This window comes from Cyprinodon variegatus, unplaced genomic scaffold, assembly GCF_000732505.1.
Source record: "Cyprinodon variegatus isolate N-32 unplaced genomic scaffold, C_variegatus-1.0 Scaffold167, whole genome shotgun sequence".
Taxonomy (NCBI): domain Eukaryota; kingdom Metazoa; phylum Chordata; class Actinopteri; order Cyprinodontiformes; family Cyprinodontidae; genus Cyprinodon; species Cyprinodon variegatus.
In genome coordinates this window covers 525,939-534,963 of record NW_015150620.1, presented here as the reverse complement: position 1 = coordinate 534,963, position 9,025 = coordinate 525,939, and positions in this window count along the sequence as shown.

The following is a 9,025-nucleotide window of genomic DNA, read 5'->3' as shown; positions in this document are numbered from 1 at the left end:
ATTTCCTCCCTCCGCCTCGCTGCAGAGGGCAAGAAGACAACTGATTGGCTGAGGTGCTTGTGACGTCATGTATTATTGTTTGTGGAATATTCCCGTTTTGAAATAACTTTAATCTTATATGCCTTTTTTACTATTTACCCCCCCAAAATACTTTGCATTTTCCGATCTTTTTACACAGAATGCACTGTAGGAAAATAGTGGTTTATGACTGATTAAAAGATGTATTCTGTATAATAGATTTTGCCTAACAGAAATGTATTGAAGCACATATGTTGATAAGGAGAACATTTGCAGATGCATTACAAGCTAATTGGTTTTATATGATAAAAAAAATAAATGAAACATTTGTTGCTTAAATCATTATAGTAATGCAGTTGTAATGATACTATCATTTAAAATGTTCTAACGTATTTTTATTTATTTTGGGACCAAACACTATTATACAGTATAGTAAATATCATAATTTGGTTGTTTAGAAAAAACTAAAATAAATATGAGAAATTGGCATCATATTGTCCATATCTTCTGGCCCCATGTTAAGTGCCATCATTGGTATAAGCCTTTTTTTTTTTTTTTTTAGATATGTTTTAGCTACTCTAGCTACTTGAGATCTATAATGGGTGTCCAAATGCTTCTGCAGTCAAGGGTTTTGTTAGGCCGATAGCTAGGTAATTATCCAGGCTTTCTTCTTGAAAAGAATCTGCTGTTGATGCTGGGATTAAGTTGCCCGCAGTAGTTTTAAACAATGTTTCCTTAAGTAGCTGGTACACGTTTAGCTTCCTTGGAATGTTAATCATGTTTTCCCTCAACTGGAAATATTTTCAAGAGTTCAGAATTGCCGTCCTTATAAGCAAAGGAATAATCTGCTTTCAGCCATCTGACTGGCTGTGTGCAGCAACAAGTGGGGGGAGAGCAACACAGTTCTCCACGCTCTTTGTTACTCTGTTGTCAATAAAGTTTATCAAGAAAACTGATCACTGTAGTTCAGTTACCAACATTTTAGTAAGATGAAGCAGAAACATAGGGATTGTACAATAGAATATTTAAGAAATTTAGAAAAAACAAAATACCTTTTAAAGCTTAATAGCTAACCCACAAAGTCCTCAATATATGGCTTGACTGATTGACTCAGTGCCTGTTTTTTTCTGAAATACTGATTTTGGAAGTAAAAATTCTATCATTTTTGCAAGCATGCAAGCTTTAGAGCTTCAGATATAACAAACAGTTTAAGGTTTTTTTTGTGGAAATGCATTAGTTGCTGTTTGAGGTGCAATTACTGAATCCTTAAAACCAGCTATCATTTTGAGTAAGGAAAAAAATCTTTTAAGGCACAGATGACATTCAGAATGCCAAAAGAGAGATAACTAATAAATTCTCCTCTTACATGCAGGTAACAAGTTAAACAACAGTTATTTAGATTTTGCAATAAAATTTGTCCAAAGTTGTGCATAAAAATAGATTAATAAAACCAAACAAAAGCTGTAAGTTGTTAAAAAATTATAGAAAAAAGACAACTTTTTAAACCAATAATGCTAAAACCAATTTTTAACAAATTTCTGCTAAAAATGAAGTTTCTTTTAGAGAAAAACAACAATTAAGACTTTGTACTTCTGTCTTTTGTTCTTGCAGAAACATTGCTTAATTAATAAATGAGACACAGCAAAGAGTAACTTTATGTTAAGCACGGACTTTACATCTTAAAAAAAAGATTTGCTTTTCTTTTTGAGATGTCGTGCAACAAGATAAAGACCTTTCCAGAGTTAACTATAATATGTCATTTTGGAATTAGGTATTTAGGATCAACGGGTTTATATTAGTTTGTTTTGTATAACTGGGACCATTAATGGAAATATCACAACACAGGATGGATAACCAATAGGACTATTCAAACTGAATCTTTACGCAGAAGGAACATACTGTACAGAAACTTGAGAGAAGACAAAGATCGTGTTACTATTAAGAAGAAACATAAGTCCAGTGTGTGACCACAGAGACAAGAATAGCATTGACATTCATGCGGCTTGAAAGGAACAACATTCATGCAAAGTCCTTGAAATTTCTCGATATGCATGCAGACAAAACTCAAACAGGGAAATGGATAAGGAGTTTTTCTCTTCACATTCTGGCTCTTCATTAATTTACTTCTACTGTGAAAATGATATGATTCATTTGGATATGAATATTGTGTAAGAAACAACTTATTTTTTTGACTGTAGGTCTAAGCATAGCCCAGTATATTAAAACATTAAGCTCTCTTTGCACAATGATTTTCATGATTATATAAAGTATTTCACAGCAGCCATGCAAAAATGGTGGGGCTTCTAGCGTATCATTTATATCATTTTATTCTGTCTCATTATGAGTTGACAAAAGACAGAACTGCTTTCATATCTTTAATGTAATGTAAAGCTTTGCATATAGATTAAACACAATTACAAGTTTAGTTTGAAGGTGCTTAATACATTGTTATTGCAATGTTGCTCCTTTGCACAACAGAAATAGAAAAACTCTAGTAATTTTACACTGATGTTTGACCCTAATATAAGATGCCTGTTTATTCCTCTCATTGAAGATTCTATATTTTTTCCAGTCCTCCGGTTCAAATTCAAACAAAAAAATTTCTTGTGGAAAAAATTACAAATGCATGTATTTATGTTTCACAGATGGTCAGTAAATGTAATTGACCTTACATTAAACAATAAACCTTAAATTATTTTGTAACTGCATTTAAATAGTATACCTGTAAATCTTGGCACAGGCTGCCAAGATTTACAGGTATACTCTATATATCAATGTGTTTTTGATAAACCTTGGCAAAAAAACTGAAATTTTTCTAAAAGTTTTTTTTTTCCCCTTAAAAGAAAAACTCTGCAGTTAAACTGGGAGGAAGCGACTCAGTTTTTACTGTTGATTTATTTTCTCAACCTTTGAAATCAGGTTGTTATAAAGCAGTTTTTACTATATAACTATAGAGTCTCCCTCAGCTTTATCTCACTGTTATTTCTTGCTTAATGTTTCTAAGAACTTCTGTTTGGTATTCTAGGCCTCCTTCAAGCATTGGCAGCAGATTGTGTGCTCTAGTTTTGGCTTCAGAGCGAGAACCGTTTTTCGTTTTTTTTTAAAGATTTCACAATCAAACTGAGGACTGGTTGTTTTCAAATAAGGACATTTTTCTGGTCCCCGAGCTATTGGGCTTTTGGTCAGGTTTTAGGCTAAGGTTTGGACTAAGTTTAGTTTAGGGTTTAGATGGGGTATAAACTGATGATTAGATTTACAGATATTGTCAGTTTTTGGGCATAGATAGGCTTTAAAATTACAGAAAAACAATGGAAGTCAATTAGAGCAACACATGCTCCTCCCTACATATAGCAATATGAGAATGTGTGTGTGTGTGTAGTTCTGTTAGTTTATAAAACTCCTATGTCAATACATGTTAATGGCTTCGACCAAACTCTGCTTTCACTGCACACATACATTGCATAACTGAGGAGCATGTGACCATTCACACAGGCCACTGCCTGATGAACGCACATAGTTTATACATACACACACACACACACACACACACACACACGCAAACACACACGGACTCTCGAAACTGAGCAGGAAAACAAAGATACATGAACTTGGGTTTCCAGGAAATGTCCAACTCAAGAGGGAGGAACAATAAGCCAAATAGAGAGGGAGTGAGAGCATAGAGTAGGACATGAGGGACAGAGAAAACTGCTGAACTTGTGCCAGATTCAGGAGTGGACTTAGCTAAGTGTCTGCCAAGGTTATTGCAAAAATGATTGCAGTATAAGTAAGAAACTTTAAGTCTGTCATAATATTGAATCCAAATGGTTTTATTTTCTAACCAAACTAACACTAGTACACTCATAAAGAAGGGCAAGAAATAAACAAGCATTAGCTTTAAAACAGTAGTTTTTAGAAAAAAAAAAAAAAAACAAGTATTCAATAATAAGGGGATTCTTAGCCCTTGCAAAAAAGCAACCAAAAAAGATGAAAGAGCATTGAGCACTGCAGTGTTGTGCACACTGTAAGCTGGTTATCATAGTATCTTGTGTGCAGAAACATAACTGGTTAATTATCAACAAAATGTTGCAACTGTTATTCAGTAAAGCACATGAACCTTCTCTCTGGTTGCAAGAAATCTGAATGTTCATATGATGAAAAAAATAAAAAAAAGATAAAAGAATTATTCACTGTATTCCACTAATGAAATCAATCACATGGTATTTGTCTGGTCATGTGACAGTGATTGTGATGAAGCTCAGGAATGTAGCTATTTAACCAAAGCTGATAACATAGGTCAGTACTGTGGTCAGTTTCTCATGGGTCCAAAGGACAGAGAAACAAATTATGTACGTAAATCTTGGTTATGGGGCATAATGGCAACATTAATGCTAAATATTGATATCGGCCCACATTTAAATATCAGTGCATCTATTATATATCTTTAAACTATACTTTCCAAAATGCCTAAATATGCTATTTTTACTTGTTCAAACAATTATACACAGAAATCATTCTGCTTACCAAATCTAATATCTTTGAAGTGGAATTTATACAAGAATGTATAAATAGCAGGAGGATTGGCTGGATTCTCCACCTATACTAACGTCATTTTCTCAATCTTCACTAATATTTTAATTTGTTGCAGTTTCAGTGGCTTTCTTCTTCACCTATGACCCTCCTGGTCGGCCTATCATTCTTCCATCCTCAAAGCTCACAGTGTTTTCTCTCTTCTCTTCTCTTCTCGTTTCTTTTTTTTTTTTTTTTGCCAAAAAAATTCAAATGTCTCCACATTTAAATTTCATTTTCATTCTGAACTGCAATGTTTAAGTATCAAGATTATAAATATTAAATCACTTATTACAGCAAGATGTCTTCATATTGTATGTAATCTATAAATATATATTACAGTATAGAGAATATATTTTGTTTTTTGTGTTCAATTGTAATGAAATGTTGGCCGTCTGGACAAGGAGGTATTTACATATAAATTACATTTGAAGAAATTAGTACAGCAAAAGACTTAGAATTAGACTTATTTTGTCATTTTGTATACACAAGTGTATACAAAATGAAATTTCATTTAAAACAGCTCTAGACAATTTCATTTTTTTAAAGTGCAGCCTTGAAAAACAGTAATAAATACATAAAAAAATAGTAATATAAACATATGACTGTATATTTACAGTTCTAACATTACATTTTTTTTTAAATAGAGCTCAAAGCTGGATTACAGTTTGCAAATTCCCCCTGGAACTGAGACCTCAATAATTTGAGAGATGTCCTGTGTTCTGAGGAAAATAAAATTGATTGTTTTGGCAGTTATCACGATCCACGGGTGCTGTGTGTGATCATGTTGTGTATGTCATTTCTAGCAGCAGGGACTTCACAAAACAGATGGCATCATGAGGAAAAAACAACATGTGAAATAATGTTAGACATATTGAACAAAATAGTATGTCCTTTTATAGTGTGGTGAATTATTTGATCCTGGTTGCATGGTGGCACCATTTATAGCAATGTTGCCTTGCAGTAATAAGGTTCTTGGTTTGATTCCCAGTATGCGGTCTTTCTGAGTGGAGTTTGGATGTTCTCTCCGGGTACTCCAGCTTCCTCCTACAGTCTTAAACTCGACTGTTAGGCTGATGCCACTAAATGTGTCTTAAAGGGGCAGTGTATGGTTTTTAGCACCATCTAATGGTCAGACTGCAGTGACATGAACAGCTCCCCCGCCGCTCCTTCCTCTACAACAAAACGGAGGCCGTTGTGGTACAAAATAGCTTCCAAAGGGTCTGCATCATCTATCTTGTCTAGTGATATGAGGTTTGTTCACATAAATAATTTTATAAATATTACTTAGTAATTTGGACATAGATTTTTATAAGGCCTAACTTGCTGCAGTCACATTTGATCATAATGCTGATCTCTACAGTTAGTAGTTTGTCGTCTCTGTGCTGCTGTAGCGCAAACATGGATGCCTCCATAAAAAGTGAACTGCTCATATGTAATTATAAAATGCAATTTTTAAGTCAACGCACACATACAGATTGAGTTGAGAATGTTTACAAACAGAGTTTCAGTTTGTAGACATTAACAAGGTATCTATGCATAAAATATTGCTGTTAATACAGTAGGTCCCTGTAATTATTAGACTCTGTATGCTTTAAGATGATGGTTCTTGGTTGTATTTCTATGTATGGCTCTGAAATGGACTGGTGTCCTGTCCAGGAATTTACCCAGCTTTCACCCACAGACTTTCACCAGCTTCCTTTAATGCTGATAAGTGGCAGAAGATGGATGGATCGATGCTCAAGAAAAATAATATAAACAGCATTGACATGGAAATCTTTCCAGAAAAACAATATAAATTCCCTAGCCCTTCCACTGCTGCAGCCACTCAGTCTCTCCGAAAATGTAAAACATATCCAAACATACAACAAAATCAAAATGCCCTAACAAATAACCACATGTACAAACTAATAGAGAAGTAAAACTACATGGATGTATTGTAACAAATATCACTTAAAATGTAACTCACCCAAAAAATTTTTTTTTTTTTTTTTGCAGATTAACTATGCAAACTGAGCATATGGAGTGATAAAAAGATCTGTGTTTGGAACATTTACCAGCATTCCTCTCCTCGCTTTCCATACTTCAATAAGGCTAAGCTAAGTTAGGCTGGACTAAGTTAATGAAATTGTTGCTCTTGTCTCCTAATCCTAGCTCCTATCCCTCCACTTTCTGCATGGTCAACAAAAAGAACACTATCTAGGGTAGGAAAGGAGCTGTTGTGCTGAATTCAGATAGCGTTTTCCTTATGGGTGCTGTCAGAATGAGACTATAGCTGTCTAAAAAAGAATGACAAACATCTTTCCCATTATAGTACTCAAAATATATAAAGGTGAGGACATTTTCCTGTGTCCCACAGAGACGTTAAAAGATAATGTATATTTGTTAACTACAGTTAGGAGGGCTCATCCCACTAAAGTTCCACCGCTCATTCCCACACTAAGTATGAGCCACTTTTGTGCCATTTTTATACAATACATTTCTCTAGAGGTTGGCGTTTATTTATGTACGACGTGAATGACATTTTAAAAAGCAGAGGTGAAGAGAAGTAAGGTTAGTAATAATAATAAATACAAAAAGAAAAAAAATAGGAAAATCCCAAAGAATCACAAAGAAATAAAAAAATCACTTTTAAAATTCTTTTGTGCAAAAAATTTGGCTTTAAATACGCCTATCAATGTGCTTCTACACTCCTGTCAACAAACATTGATATCTGTTTCTTGTAATAATAATTGAACTTTATTGATCTCACACCTGAGAAATGTACCTCTGCATTTAACCCATCCCTCTGAGGAGGAGTGGGCTGCCATTCTGTGGCGCCATGGGGAGCTGTGTGGGGCTGAGGGTCTTGCTCAGGACCCAGAGTGTAGGCTGTGGGGATCGAACTGGATTCTTGCAACCTTCTCAGAGTACAAGCACACTTCTCTAACCACTAGGCCAACACTCCCCCATACATGTTTTTACATGTTAGGAGTATCTTAATCAATTTTTTTTAAACTTTTTTCAAGGTTTTCTGACATGGATTTGACAAATCAACACCTTAAAATAGTTTACAAATAATCCAACTATTAATAGACAGGTATTGAAGAGTCTAGCAATCTAGCAATTACACATAATTACCCAAAAAAGCACAGCAGTTGACTGATAACAATTAGTATTTATCCTTAATAGTAGAGCTCAAGAATGACATTTAAACCTAACTTAGGAAATATCAGTGTACAGTAACTTTATCCTATCTCTTGGTATATTTTTACAGGTTATTTATGTTTGTGCCCCTTAAAGCATTCCCAGAAACTTCGCCCAGGCGTGCAACCTCGGTTCAGACACGTGAGAGCTGGGGGGCCAAAACAGGGTTTGTTTTGATGAGAAGGAGCTTGCCTGATCTCTCCCAGGCACTACCCCTTTGAGGTCAACAATGCATTCATTGCATCACTCCAGAGATGGTGGGTGTCTGGTCTGCTATTCTAGCCAATTAGAAAGCTGCTTGAGACACACACCAAAATCCCTACTGAGGCCCAAGGCTGAGAAACCATGGATTAGGTGGCTTTCAGTGGCAGATGTGCATGTCAAAACCACTGCTACTCAAGTAACAGTAACAGAGCACTGCACATATTTACATTGTGATTTGTAAATTACGTTTTAATAATTGGTGCAGTCATTCTAGTGCTTGATTATTGTTTGACAGGAGGGAGCTAAGTTGATACAATTAAATTAACATGTAAACATTAGACTTTTTGTATTTTTCATCAAAATAATGTGATTATTAGGAAGTCAAAAAACAACTTTCATGAAAATGATGTGATGTGGAGGAGTTGAGTGTAAATAGTCTACAAATTATGCAATACCTAAAATATAATATCTGTGTTGGCAGAGGATATCAGGATCAAACTGCAGAGAGGTTCACTGACATAATCTGCACAGCCAGGGTACACTGAGAACAGCTTGTGACATATCATGCTTGTACCAAGGACAGCCACATGACTACCACACAAATACAAACACACACATTAAACCAAGTATTTGTTTAAGGTTTGCTGTACTTATGCATCCAGGTTATCACAACTTATTTATCAATTTCATTTCAGTTCTTTTTGATCTTAATTGTTGAGTATACATATCAGAATGTGGAAATACTTTAGAAATAATTTATGGTCAGTATTTATATCACAAAAACTTTGAATTTAAAGTCCTGTGTGCATTTTCAAGAGCCACAGTAGAGAACAATAAACACACTGGGCCTTTTCTTGGAAAGTAACTGAGGGTAATTGGACTGGACGTCAATCTCTCCCCTTAACAGTGACATCTGTACAGATTGCTTTGTAGAGCTTAATCAGCTTAAATCTCAATTCTTGGAGCTATACCCATAATTTCTTCGAATTCCTTACAACTATATGTAAAACCTATAGTTATGTCTGGCTTTGCTGTTTAAAAATATTTACAT